Genomic DNA, 14,945 nt, shown 5'->3' on the forward strand with positions numbered 1-14,945 from the left:
TATGTTAAAAAGATGACTCAGACCCTAATTTTGTCTTATTTTGAAGTAACTGTGAGGCATTGAGTTCCAGATGCACTTTGATTGGTCAAACTATCGACTTTATGCAAAACATACTTTATTTTATTAAAATACAGACAAAATAAAAATAAAATTAAATCAGCTTTACAGTAACTATCAAAATGCTTAACAAAATTGTATATATTTATTATACATTAATGACTACTAATTAACTGTTCCAATATAGCAATATTTCATAAACACACCTGTGGCAAAGGCAATTCACTAAAATAGATTGTTTTATATGCAATTCTAGCAGCAAAAGAGAACCTCAGCTTTTAGCTGTAACAGAGAGACAAAGAAGAGCTTTCACAACCAGCTTCAAGCTGAAAGCTAAAAATAAAAATTCTATTCCATGGGAACCTGACCCCACCCATTCAGGGCTACTTCTTTTGTTCCAACCTTGAATAAAAATCTCAATGGCCTCACAAGCAGTTTATTTTATTGAATTTGAGCAGACCACTTGTCACCTCTCTCAATCTTTCTTCATTAAATAAAAACTAGGATAAACTACACTTGTTAAGTCCATAATATCATTACACCAGAGCTAATCATGTGTGGCTTACTAAATTGGGTATAAATTCTCTGGAGTTTAGAAAAAAAATCAGATGACCTCATTGAAAGATTCAAGTTTCTGAAGAGATTTTATAGGGTAGTTGTGTTTCTTGTGGCGAGTTTTGTAAAAACTAATCAATTCACCGTCTGAATGCTAAACCCTCAAATATATTTTGCATTACTTACATTCAAAAATTTTTCACCATCCCTCAATGATGTAGTTAGAATTAAGTTGTCACTTACCACTTGGAAGAAATTTACCTACTGGAATGGAATATCATTCTATTCTAAGTGAAGTTTGTGGATGGAATGTTATCCACTTAGAGTTCATGTCATATTTTTGTGGGGAAATTGCCTGAAATTGTTCAGTTTAGTGCAGAGAACTGCATAAATATTTGATTCTTCAGTTTTCATTCGAAGGTTTTCACTGAAGTTTCTCCACCCTTTCCAGAAAAAGACTCTGAAAGCCAAGTTGTACCATGAAAAGCATTGAAAATTTGATTCATGAATTAATCATTCTGGCTGCAAGCTATCCAAATACATCTCCGATATATAGTTTATCAGTATAACAGAACACATAGCTGTTTAGGTTTCAAACGCAGACTATAATGTCTACATTCACAGGATTTACAAGTCTGGAAATTGGATTATATGTGGATGGCTGAATGACTGTGATTTGTGATTTTCCACAACTGGTTTCAACAAAATGAAGCTGCCACTTTTTAATTTAGAAGCAAAATTATTAAGTATGTCGTATTGTTTATATCAAGATATACATCCAGTTTATATGGAGAAGTTTCATTCTGTAGCTTTGTTAAAATAAACCTGAATCATTCTAATTCAAATGATCATGGATCCTGGAAGCCTCACTGAGAGAAGGTTTTGTTCAACATTTTGGGAGCATATAGTATCAGATCTGTACAGGGAAGAATACAAACAGCAGGTGGTCTTGTTATGTTTCTGTACATGTGTCTCTGAAAGCAGATTCAAACTTTCATGGTAAACTCCACATAATGCGTTGGAATCCACTAAAAAAATATGTTTCAAATCATTTCAAAACCGCTTTCCTGTCATTGTCCATTAAATTGGTTCCAAGAGGGAATTGCTGACGCATTTGGGTACTTTATTATCACATGAATGCAGATGTGCACAGTGAGCCCATCTTTTCTGAATTTCTTATTCCAGTTCATTTTTAATTATGTATTTTTATTTCTGGAAAATATATTGTTCTGCAACATTTTTAAAATTAAGTGGTGGATGATTTTGACTTGGAAAATATCGTGACATGAGGAAGGATGCATCATCTGGCTGTTATCTCCCCAGTTTGAAAATTGGAGATGAATAACAAATGGCAGTTCACGTACTGTCCACTTGACACCAATGTTCCAGGTCAAAGATTTCCTGCTGTCATCAATCTGGGATACTTTATGATATTTACAATTTTGGTCATTGCTTTATGGGAAGTGTGGGACCGCAGGAGAGAGAAAGCTTATAAGGGATTACATGATCTTGCCCGGAATGGAAAATTCGAGCTATGAGGAATGTTTGGAGAGATTGGTGATAACAAAGTGTGAAGCTGGAAGAACACAGCAGGCCAAGCAGCATCTTAGGAGCACAAAAGCTGACGTTTTGGGCCTAGACCCTTTATCAGAGATTGGTGTTGTCTTTTCATGTATGGAGGTGGCTAAAATGAGATTTCATCGAGGTGTATGAAATTAGGAGATATCAAGATAGATTGGATAGGAAGGGCTTAGAGGTGAATAACCAGGGGGCATCGATTTAAAATAATTGGTCAAAGGATTAGGGAGGATTTCAGGAGGAGCCTTATATTCAGAGGGTGTTGGTAGTCTGGAACTCACTGCCTGAAATGATAGTAGAGGCAGAAACTAACATTACATTAAAAAAAGACTGTGCTATGTGCTCAACATGCTATAACATATAGGCTACACCTCAAGAGCTGAAGATGGGATAAGGCTGGAGAACATATTTTCAGTCAACACAGACACATGGCTTAAATTGGATCCTTCTGTGCCACAAAGTTTTTGTTTCTATGTTCTCCCGTCTTATGTGTAATGTCGGCTGGAAGGATTAAAAACAGAATTCATCAGCATGACCCCACCCCCGAGCACCAAACCATCATCTCCAACACCATTCATGACCTCATTACCTCAGGGGACCTCCCACCCACAGCCTCCAACCTCATTGTTCCCCAACCCCGCACGGCCCGTTTCTATCTCCTACCCAAAATCCACAAACCTGCCTGCCCTGGTCGACCATTGTCTCAGCCTGTTCCTGCCCCACCAAACTCATCTCCACCTATCTGGACTCCATTTTCTCCCCTTTGGTCCAGGAGCTCCCTACCTACGTCCGTGACACCACCCACGCCCTCCACCTCCTCCAGGACTTCCAATTCCCTGGCCCCCAACACCTCATTTTCACAATGGACGTCCAGTCCCTATACACCTGTATTCCGCATGCAGATGGCCTCAAGGCACTCTGCTTCTTCCTGTCCCGCAGGCCTGACCAGTCCCCCTCCACCGACACCCTCATCTGCCTAGACGAACTCGTCCTCACCCTCAACAACTTCTCTTTTGATTCTTCTCACTTCCTACAGACTAAGGGGGTGGCCATGGGCACCCGCATGGGCCCCAGCTATGCCTGCCTCTTTGTAGGTCACGTGGAACAGTCCCTCTTCCACACCTACACAGGCCCCAAACCCCACCTCTTCCTCCGTTACATTGATGACTGTATCGGCGCCACCTCTTGCGCCCCAAAGGAGCTCGAACAGTTCATCCACTTCACCAACACCTTCCACCCCAACCTTCAGTTCACCTGGGCCATCTCCAGCACATCCCTCACCTTCCTGGACCTCTCAGTCTCCATCTCAGGCAACCAGCTTGTAACTGATGTCCATTTCAAGCCCACCGACTCCACAGCTACCTAGAATACAACTCCTCCCACCCACACTCCTGCAAAAATTTCATCCCCTATTCCCAATTCCTCCGCATCTGCTCCCACAATGAGGCATTCCACTCCCGCATATCCCAGATGCCCAAGTTCCTCAAGGTCCGCAACTTTCCCCCCACAGTGGTCGAGAACACCCTTGACCGCGTCTCCTGCATTTCCCGCAACACATCCCTCACACCCCGCCCCTGCCCAAAGAGGATCGCCCTCGTTCTCACACACCACCCCACCAACCTCCGGATACAACGCATCATCCTCCGACACTTCCGCCATCTACAATCCGACCCCACCACCCAAGACATTTTTCCATCCCCACCCTTGTCTGCTTTCCGGAGAGACCACTCTCTCCGTGATTCCCTTGTTCGCTCCACCCTGCTCTCCAACCCCACCACACCCGACACCTTCCCCTGCAACTGCAGGAAATGCTACACTTGCCCCCACACCTCCTCCCTCACCCCCATCCCAGGCCCCAAGATGACTTTCCATATTAAGCAGAGGTTCACCTGCACATCTGCCAATGTGGTATACTGCATCCACTGTACCCGGTGTGGCTTCCTCTACATTGGGGAAACCAAGCGGAGGCTTGGGGACCGCTTTGCAGAACACCTCCGCTCGGTTGGCAATAAACAACTGCACCTCCCAGTCGCAAACCATTTTCACTCCCCCTCCCATTCTTTAGATGACATGTCCATCATGGGCCTCCTGCAGTGCCACAATGATGCCACCTGAAGGTTGCAGGAACAGCAACTCATATTCTGCCTGGGAACCCTGAAGCCATATGGTATCAATGTGGACTTCACCAGCTTCAAAATCTCCCCTTCCCCCACCGCATCCCAAAACCAGCCCAGTTCGTTCCTTCCCCCCAACTGCACCGCACCACCAGCCCAGCTCTTCCCCTCCACCCACTGCATCCCAGAACCAGTCCAACCTGTCTCTGCCTCCCTAACCTGTTCTTCCTCTCACCCATCCCTTCCTCCCACCCCAAGCCGCACCTCCATCTCCTACCTACTAACCTCATCCCACCTCCTTGACCTGTCCGTCTTCCCTGGACTGACCTATCCCCTCCCTACCTCCCCACCTATACTCTCCTCTCCACCTATCTTCTTTTCTCTCCATCTTCGGTCCGCCTCCGCTCTCTCCCTATTTATTCCAGAACCCTCATCCCATCCCTCTCTCTGATGAAGGGTCTAGGCCCGAAATGTCAGTTTTTGTGCTCCTGAGATGCTGCAGGGCCTGCTGTGTTCATCCAGCCTCACATTTTATTATCCTGGATTCTCCAGCATCTGCAGCTCCCATTATCACTGATTCAATCAATATTGCTCATTTTCTGTCACCTTCACTGCTTTTTAACTGAAGTGGTCTGCCTAAAAAGAATGAAGATTTGTTTGGAAAGTTTAAACTTCCAGTTTGGACAGTACTACCAAGCAAGGTGAACTAATTAGGTCAGGAGTTCGACATCCCAAATAAAAATCAGCTGCGTAGAAATCATTGGAACTGAATGTTGGTGGGAGAGAATGTGGAGGTGATTATAATGGGTGGCTGATTCAATATAATCTATTTTGTGTCAAATGCCAAGATGAATTTCAATCCCATAGTACACCTAAATATAGTAATGCTTCTGAGAGATTATGAGGGGTGGGGGTGGTTATTCTATCTGTCAGGAATAGCATGTTTGGAGATGGGGGTGTTTAATCAGACAGGAAGGTTGTAAGTGAGTACCACACCATCTTTTCAGCTCCACCCACAGAATCACTGAGGTGTTTCATTGCAGAAGGAGACCATTCATCCCATTACGACTGCACTAGCTTTCCAAATGATCACCATGAATTAATGCCTTTCTCCTGACTTCTCCCCATACCCTTACGCGTTATTTTAATTAAAATAATCATCGAATACCCGCTTGAAATCCACAGCTGAAAGCTGTCTCCATCACATTTCTGTGCCGTGCATTCTGCACCCAGGCTACTCATTGTATGAAAAGAGGTTTTTCTACTGTCATATATGCTTCTCTTCCAAAACACTTTAAATCTGTGCTTTCTCATTTTCTGTCATTTTATGAATGGGAACAGTTTCCCCCAGTCTTCTCTACTCTATTTCATGATTTTGAAAACTTGCAAGAGATCTCCTGTTCACCCTCTTCTGTCAAGGAGGAGTGTTTCCAACTTCTCCAATCTATCCTCATAACTGACATTTCACATTCCTGGAGCCATTCTTGTAAATCTTTCCGCACACTTTCAATGTGTTCACACTCTTCCTATAGTTTGCCCCCAAAAGTTACACAATACTCTACCAGAGATCTAAAACGTGTCTTGTACAAGCTCGACAAACCTCTTTGCTCTCATACTTTATGCCCATATTAATAATGTCCAGGATACTGTATGCTTTATTAGCTGCTCTCTCTACCTGTCCTACCACCTTTTGTGATGTCTGCACATATCCATGCAGGTCAGTTTGCTCCATTTAGAATTGTAGCCCTTATTTCATATTGTCTACACATACTCTTCTTACTAAAATGCATCTCCTCAAACTTCTTTGCATTAAACCCCACTTCTCATCTCTCTGTCCTCTCCATTAACTTGACTATGGCTTTTTGAAGTTTGACACCGTCCTCGTGGTTTACAATGTTTCCAAGTTTGCATCATCGAAAAATTTTGAAATTGTCCCCCGCACATCGAGGCCCAAATCATCAATATAAATCAGTGAAGGCATGGCCCCAGACTATGGAGAATTCGCTTAATGTAAATGCTGTCCCAAATTGAAAAATATCCATGATTGTCTATTCCCTATCACTTAACCAGTTTTGTGACCACATTACTACTTTTATTTCATGAGCTATTATTTTTCTCACAAGTCTTGTTTTATGGCACAGTATCAAATGTCATCTAGAAGCCCTTGTATACTACATCAAGTTTTGGTGTTACCTATCCAAAAAGTTACAGCAAATTAATCAAACACAATTTCTGTTTGGTAATCCATGTAGGCATTCCCAAATCTACCTACTCTTTTCCATATAACTGTTAATTCTTTGCTGAGTACTTAGTCCTAGAAGGATCCACCCCTCTGAAGTTAAACTTACTTTTTTGTAATTTCTGGGTTTATCCTTTCAAAATTTTTTTGAATAAGGGCATGATGTTTGAAGTTCTCTAGTCTTCTGGTATCTCTCCAAGTCTTCTCCTCAGGACGAGAGATTTTGGGCGGTGCCTCCACGATTTTCACTCTCACTTCCTTCAACATTCTCGCATCTCATCTGGCTCTGGTGCCTTGTCAACTGTAAGCAACAAGAGGCGATCAAACACTCCCCTCTTATCCATTTTAAACCATTCATGTGACAGTTTCCTTCCATGTCACCATGACCTGGGTCCTCTTTAGTAAAAGGAGTTGCAAAGTATTCATTTCATAACTCAGCATGTCCCCATCTCCATGTGTAAGTCATTATTTTTTAGTTCCTGACCTGCCTTCTGCCACTAAACCAATATTGGATTCAATTTTCCAAAGTTCCTGGGCTTACGCATTGTCTTGATCAGTCTATCATGGAATGCCTTATCAAAAGCCCTATTGAAGTCCATGAGGACTATGAAAATTATGCTACTCTAGTCCATACATTTGGTCACCTTCTCAAAATAGGTCTTCCCTGACAATGATGAATCCCTGCTGCTCCAAATGGAGATAAATTCTGTTCCTCAGATCTTTTTCCAACTGTTTTCCTATCATTGATAATAGATTCGCTTACGGAGATTTGGATAACACAGAAGCAGATGTGATTTTTGGATGTTCTGAGATATAGATGTTTCAAAAAAGAATAGGGAGGGAGGTAAAAGAGGTGGGGGATTGGCATTGCTCATCAGGGATGGTATCACAGCTGCAGAAAGGGAGGTCGTGGAGAAGAGTTTCTCCATTCAGCCAGTATGGGTGGAAGTAAGAAACAGGAAAGAAGCATGCACTTTATTTTGAGTTTTCTATAGACTCCCTGGTAGCAATAGAGGCACTGAGGAACAGATTGGGAGACAGATTGTGGAAAGATACAGAAATAATAAGGTTGTTGTCATGGGTGACTTCAACTTCCCTCATATTGACTGGAACCTCCGAAGCACAATTAGTTTGGATCGAGCAGATTTTGTCAGGTGTGTCCGGGAAGGATTTCTGAATCAATATGTAGATAGTCCAACTAGAGGGGAGGCCATATGGGATTTGGTGCTTGGCAACAAACCTGGCCAGGTGTCAGATTTCTTGGTTGGAGAGCATTTCAGTGATAGTGATCGCAACTCCCTGACCTTTACTATGGCCACGGAGAGGGATAGGAGCAGACGGTATGGGAAAGTATTTAATTGGGGGACGGCGAATTACAATGCTATTAGGCAAGAACTGCGGAGCATAAAATGAGAACTGATGTTCCCAGGGAAATGCATGACAGAAATATGAAGGTTGTTTAGGGAGCAGTTGCTATAAGGACTGAATAGGTTTGTCTCACTGAGGCAAGGAAGGGATGATAAGGTGAAGGCTCCCTGCATGAGAAGGCATGTGGAACATCTCATCATGAGGAAGAGGGAAGTTTACTTAAGGTTGAGGAAACAAGGATCGGACAGAACTCCAGAGGTCTACAAGGTAGCCAGGAAGGAACTGAAGAATGGACTTAGGAGGGCTAGGAGATGGTATAAAAACCTTGGCAGGTAGGATCAAGGAAAACTCCAAGGCACTCTATGCTAATGTGAGAAACAAGAGGATGACCAGAGTGAGGGTAGGGCCAATCAGGGATAGTGGAGGACACTTGTGTGCTGAGTCAGATAAGGTAGGGGAGGTCCTTAATGAACACTTTGCTTCAGTATTGACCAGTGAGAGGGACATTGACATTTGTGAGGATGGCATGAAACAAGCAGATATGCTCAAACAGGTTGATGTTATGAAGAAAGATGGGCTAGAAATTTTGATAAAACACGAGGATAGATAAGTCCCTTGGGCCAGACAGGATATACTCAAGGTTCTACGGGAAGCAAGGATCGAAATGTCTGCCCCTGTGGCAATGATCTTTTCATCTTCATTGTCCATGGCAGTACCAAATGATTGGAGGGTGGCAAATGCCACTCCCTTGTTCAAGAAAGGGAATGGGGTTAATCATGGGAATTACAGACCGGTCAATCTTATTTTTGTGGTGAGGAAATTATTGGAGAGGGTTCTGAGAAATATTATTTATGATTATTTGGAAAAGCACAGTTTGATTAGAAATAGTCAGTATGGTTTTGTGAAGGGCAGGTCATGCCTCAAAAGCCTTATTGAATTCTTTGATGATGCAACAAAACACTTCGAAGGCAAAGCAGTGGATGTGGTGTATATGGATTTTAGCAAGGCGTTTGATAAGGTTCCACATGGTAGGCTCATTCGAAAGTTGGGAGGCACGAGAATCAGAGAAATTTGGCTGTCTGGATATAAAACTGGCTGTCCAATAGAAGACAGAGGGTGGTAGTAGATAGAAAGTATTCAACCTGTGCTGTTTGTGATCTTTATAAGTGACTTGGATGAGGAAGTGGAAGGATGGTTCAGTAAGTTGCCGATGGTTGGTAGAGTTGTGGACAGCATGAAGGGCTGCTGTAGATTGCAGAGCTGGGTAAAGAAGTGGCAGATGGAATTCACCCCAGGAAAGTGTGAAACAATTCATTTTGGAAAGTCGAACTTGAATGCGGAATACAGGGTTAATGGCAGGATTATCAGCAGTGTGGAGGTACAGAGGGATCTTGGGGGACATGTCTATTAATCCCTCAAAGTGGCTACCCAAGTTGATAGGGTTGTAAAGAAGGTGTATGGTATGTTGGCTTTCATTAGTAGGGGAATTGAGTTGAAGAGATGTGAGGTAATGCTGCAGCTCAATAGAACCCTGGTTGGACCACACTTGGAATATTGTGTTCTGTTCTGGTCGCCTCATTGTAGGAAGGATGTGGACGTTTTAGAGAGGGTGCAGAGGAGATTTACCAGGATGCTGCCTGGGCTGGAGAGCAGGTCTTATGAGGAAAGTTTGAGGGAGCTAGTGCTTTTTTCATTGGCGCGAAGAAGGATGAGAGGTGACTTGATAGAGATTTACAAGATGATGAGAGAAATAGATAGTGGATAGTCAGAGACGTTTTCCCAGGGCGGAAATGACTATTACGAGGGAGCATAATTTTAAGGTTATTGGAGGAAGGTATAGAGGGTATGTCAGAGGTAGATTCTTTACACAGAGAGTGGTGGGCATGTGGAATGTGAAGCCGGCAATGGCAGTGCAGTCAGATACTTTAGAGACTTTTAAGCCACTCTTAGATCGGCACATGGAGGATAGTAAAATGTAGGGTAAGCAGGTTAGTTTGATCTTAGTGGGTGTAATAGGTCGGCACAACATTGTGGGCCGAGGGGCCTGTACTGTGATATACTGTTCTATGTTCTATGTTCTTTGTTCTTGGCCTAAAGTTCTCTGCTTTGCCCCTAGAACACTTGTAGAGATATAATGATATTGCATCTGCTGTCTTCCAATTCTTTGTCGCCACGCTTGTGTCCAGAGAGCATTTGAAAATTATTGCATTCTTCTTCTTTACCTCCCACAACAGCCTTTGATACATCTCATCTGGTTATTTATCCAATTTTAAGCCTACTAGAACCATTAATACCTTCTCACTCTCAATTTCAATTTGATCAATCCAATTTTTTCAAGTATATCATTGACTCCTTCTCTATATTTCTATACCTATATGATCATTTTCTACAGTGAATGCAGATACTAATTAATGATTTAAAACTTTAGCTTTGTTTTCTAGCTCCACACACAGATTGTCTCTTTGATCTCTAATAGACCCTACACTTGCCCTAGTTTTCCTCTTGCCCCTAATATACTGATAAAATGCATTTGGAATTTCCTTCATTTTACACTACAGTGCTTACTCATGCCCCTTTTTTGCTCCCCAAATTACTTGTTTAAGTATAATGTAGTAACCTATGCTTTGGATACTCCTCAAACACTTCCAGTGTTTTTTTTTGGTCAGAGATCTATCATTTGCCTCCCATCTTTCTTTATTATTAATTTCTCAACATCCACGACTCCCTGTACCCATTTGCTCTGCTCCTCACCTGTACAGGAGCAAATCAGCCCTGCAATATCACTAACTACTTTTTAAAAGGTTCCCACTGCGCTGCAATAATTTTTCTCTAAGTAGTTGCTCCCAGTCCACTTTGGCCAGAACGTGTCTTATCATACTAAAACTGTCCTTTCCCCAATTCTGAACCTGTCGTTGTTGTCCAATTTTGTTCCTTTTTATAATTATCTTAAATCTCACCGAGTTATGGTGGGATTTCACCACTATAATCAATAAAGTAATTGTGCCATTCTGCTTTGAACATATGGCTTCAATTTAAGAACCTTCTAAGATACTATCTCTCTTTATGACAATAATTGTCTCCTTGATCAAAGTTACATTACTATATCCTCTTTTACAACTTCTTCCCCTGCCTTGCCTGTATTTTTGAGCTGCCAGTGTTGCCTCTCCTACAACTATGTTTCTGTGATAGCAATAATATCATTTCTCCAAGTGTTAATCAGTAAGTCGCCACTTTGAGGAGGTGATGCCCTTGTAGTGGTATCACTGGATTATTAATCCAGAGATCCAGATAATGATCTGCCACCCTCAGTTCAAATTTCGCCATGGCAGATTGTGGAATTTGAATTCGATCAAAATATATGGAATTAAGAATCTAATGATGACCATGAATCCATTGTCGATTGTCAGAAAAAAAACTATGTGGTTTACTAATGCCCTTTAGGGAAGGAAACTGCCATCCTATTTCACCCCCCACTCCATATCGCATCCTCCTGCCAAAGTAGTTTAAACCTCAATAACAATTCTAGCAAAACTCCCTGCAAGAATATTGGTCCTATGATGACTCAGGTATAAAGGTCCAACCTTCCTCAGAAATGGAATCCCTCATCCAGGAATCTAGAAATCCTCTTCGTCGGAGGCTCACTGATGATGTTACCTAGAATGGTGACAAAACGTCTGAAAACTAACCTTCTAGCTCAGTGAGTAAACTCACATCCAGAAATCCTCTTACTCAAACTCTTCAGCCCCAACTTCTTCTGATCAATCTGCCTTTTCCTGTAGTCCCCAGCATTTAACACCACTACCTCACTCCTTAAACTCTTATTGTGGGGCGCTATTCCTCTCCCAACCTATATTGTTGGTACCACTTTGAAACACTACTTCTGAAAGTTTGCCCTCCCCTATCAAAGTGCCCTGCAATCATTCATTAATATCCTTAATCCAGGTCCCAGGGAGGCCATGCATTAGCCTAGAGTCACGCCCATAGTCACAGAGCCTCCTGTCAGTATTCCTCACTATTGAATCTCCTACCACTATTGCCCTTCCCCTCTTTTTCTATGCTCACCTCATCTGGACTCTGGCTGCACTCTCCAGAGGAATTATCACTCTCCCTGCTTTCCAATCCGGGAAAGCTGTCTTTGAGTGAACTGTGCTCTGTGGGGGTTTTGCTGGCTGCATCATTGTCTGCCTTCTCCTGACTGGTGGTTACCCTTTCCTTCTTCAACCTTACCTCTCCAAGGGTGTCTGTGTCTCTAAACATCCTCTCCACACAATCCTTAACCTTGTGGATGTACTTTAATGCTTTCAGCCAATGTGCAAGCTCCAAAACATACACTCAAGCTGGTCAAATTGGGGACACATCCTGCAGATATGGTCATCCAGACTTTCAGAGTGTCCAAGCCTTCCCACACACTTCAGGACATGCAGAAGCAAGCTTCCCCGACATACCACAAGTTCACTCATTATACCATCATGGACTACAACCTCTATCTCTCACAATTGCACAGTGCTCAGAACCATTTGTGACTCCTCAGGTACTGAAGCAGTCCATGTTCACAAGCAACAAGGTCTGGGCAATATCCAGGCTTGGGCTGACAAGTGGCAAGTGACATTTGCGCCACAAAAAATGCCAAGCAATGACCATTGCCAATAAGAAACAATCTAACCACCATCCCCCTGATATTCAATAGTGTTACCATTGCTGAATCCCCCACTATCAATATCCGGGGGGTTACCATTGACTAGAAACTCAACTGGACTCACCACATTAACAGAGTGGCTAAGAGAGCAGACCAGAAGCTAGAAATACTGCGGCAAGTAACTCACCTCCAGGCTCCCCAAATCCTGTCCACCATCTACAAGGCACAAGCCAGGAGTGTGATGAAATACTCCCCACTTGCCTGGATGGGTGCAACCCCCACAACACTCAAGAAGTTTGACACCATCCAGGACAAAGCAGCCCACTTGATTGGCACCAGATCCACAAGCATCCACTCCCTCTACCACCGACACTCAGTAGCAGCAGTGTATACTATCTACAAGATGCTCTGCAGAAATTCACCAAAAATCCTCTTTCCAGCACTTTCCAAACCCACAACTACTTCCATCTAGAAGGACAAGGGCAGCGAGCATATGGGAACACCAGCACCTCCTAGTTTCCCTCCAAGTCACTCAGAATCCTGACTTGGAAATATATCATCATTCCTTCAATGTCGCTGGGTCAAAATCCTGGGATTCCCTCCCTAACTATCATTGTGGGTCAACCCACAACAGGTGAACTTCTGCGGTTCAAGAAGGCAGCTCACTATCACTTTCTGAAGGGCAACTAGGGGTTGGCAAGAAATGCTGGCCAGCCAGTGACACCAACATCCCACAAAATGAATTGAGAAAAAAAAATCCCCTGAAATTTGTCCTGCAACCACTTTGTGACAACTTGACTCTGTCACCAGGGAGGCAACATTCCATCCTGCAGTCACATCTATAACCCATGTCAATTCTCCTAACTTATGAACCCCTGAACATTATTCTCCCTCCTGCCTCCTCTCCTATACATCTGACTCGCTGATGGTGGCATCGACACGGGTCTGAACATACTCGTTTGAGGAAGCAGGGCTGTCATTAGTTTCCAAAATGAGATGCCAATTTTTGAGTGGGATCCCAGGGACTCCTTAACTAGTCTCCTGTCTGACCTGGACTATACAATTGTTGACCACTCTTTTTCTGCCTCCAAATCCGCATGCTGCTGTGTTACCAACTCTCACAGAAGTGATTCTACTTCCAGCTTGAGCTTTGAAATATGGGGTTCAAGTTCCTGCAGGTCATGGCACTTTCTTCACATATGGTTGTTTTGAGTGTCAGTTGTACTCAAATCTTCCACATATGGCAGGACACACATTGCACTCAACTCAGTTGAACTGCCTTGTCTTAACATTCCTTCCGTTAACTCTACGCTACTTTGTGTTACTTGTATTACTTTGTTGTGTTGACCCTGACTTCCTCTTATTTATGGTGTTTCTCGGTTAAATTGAAATGTGGCTATATCTTTTAAACTTATACACTTTTACAGCAATTAAAAAAGGCTCCATGATAGCAGTTTCTTAACAACCAATGAACTGATTGAAAAAGGTTAAAGAAAAATCATCTCTTTCCCATCCTTCACTAAACTCTCCTCCTTGTCAACACACTTCTGGAAGCAAACTTTATCTAAAGCATCTCTTTCTCCCCACTGTACTGAATTCCCAGTTTGAACCAAATTTTCAGATATATTGACATGGCTAATGTCTCTGTCTCACTCAAGTGGAGCCTTCATCACCCTAAGTGTTCAGCCTCCCTAACTCTGTGCTTTAAAATCTCTTCCTCACAGAGTGCTGCAATGAACCACTTATAGCTTAGTTGCCTGCAGCAGTAATCAGCAACATCATTCAGGCAATGAATTTCAGAGAATTGTTAGATAACTATCAGGCAGGCTATTTTCACATATTAAAGCCTGTTAGTTTGAGGTCAGAATCTGGAACTTGCTCTAAAATGAACTTGAACAAGATTTTCCAGTTGTATTCCAATATTGAACTAAATTCCCAGACATACTGACTCAGTTCTTTCTCCATCTCACTCAGGTGAAATCTACCTCACACTGACCGTGCAGTCCTGCCCTGATCAAGTTTAGGGAAGGAAGGCCTTTGAATGATTTTTCTGTCCCACTGTCAACTGAAGATCTTTCACGGGCAATTAATGGCCATTTGAAAGTACAGCTTTTTTAAAATAACTGACATAAATGGGAACAGGAGAGAAACAGTTGATCAAGTATTCCGATAATCAAGAGGTACACATAACCAACAGTAAATCTTGACCAAGCAAAGCTTCAAGACGTTAACACCCCTCAAAAAAATCTATGCAATAACAATAACTCACAAAGTAAAAGCACACAATGAGTAATAGAAGCAGAATGCCAAGGGTATACACATCACTGTTATACTTTATTTGCAGCGTAAATACTTGGACATGGTGGTAGATCATTGTATTTGAGCTGTATAATTTTTG

At 42.7% G+C, this 14,945-nt stretch overlaps 1 protein-coding gene and 1 long non-coding RNA gene across 5 annotated transcripts in view; one reads left to right on the forward strand and one right to left on the reverse strand.

The window, feature by feature from the left end:
- Nucleotides 1-14,945, reverse strand: part of LOC125465427 (uncharacterized) — a 122,334-nt gene that overhangs the window by 103,147 nt on the left and 4,242 nt on the right. For all 3 annotated transcript variants that reach the window (XR_007250240.2, XR_007250241.2, XR_007250242.2), the window contains exon 2: nt 6,653-6,844. This is a non-coding gene — a long non-coding RNA (uncharacterized LOC125465427). The remainder of the gene's footprint in view (nt 1-6,652; nt 6,845-14,945) is intronic.
- The window catches only part of tncb (tenascin Cb), a 315,004-nt gene that overhangs the window by 100,152 nt on the left and 199,907 nt on the right, over nt 1-14,945 (forward strand). The window lies entirely within an intron of this gene.

This window comes from Stegostoma tigrinum, chromosome 29 (genome assembly GCF_030684315.1).
Source record: "Stegostoma tigrinum isolate sSteTig4 chromosome 29, sSteTig4.hap1, whole genome shotgun sequence".
NCBI lineage: Eukaryota > Metazoa > Chordata > Chondrichthyes > Orectolobiformes > Stegostomatidae > Stegostoma > Stegostoma tigrinum.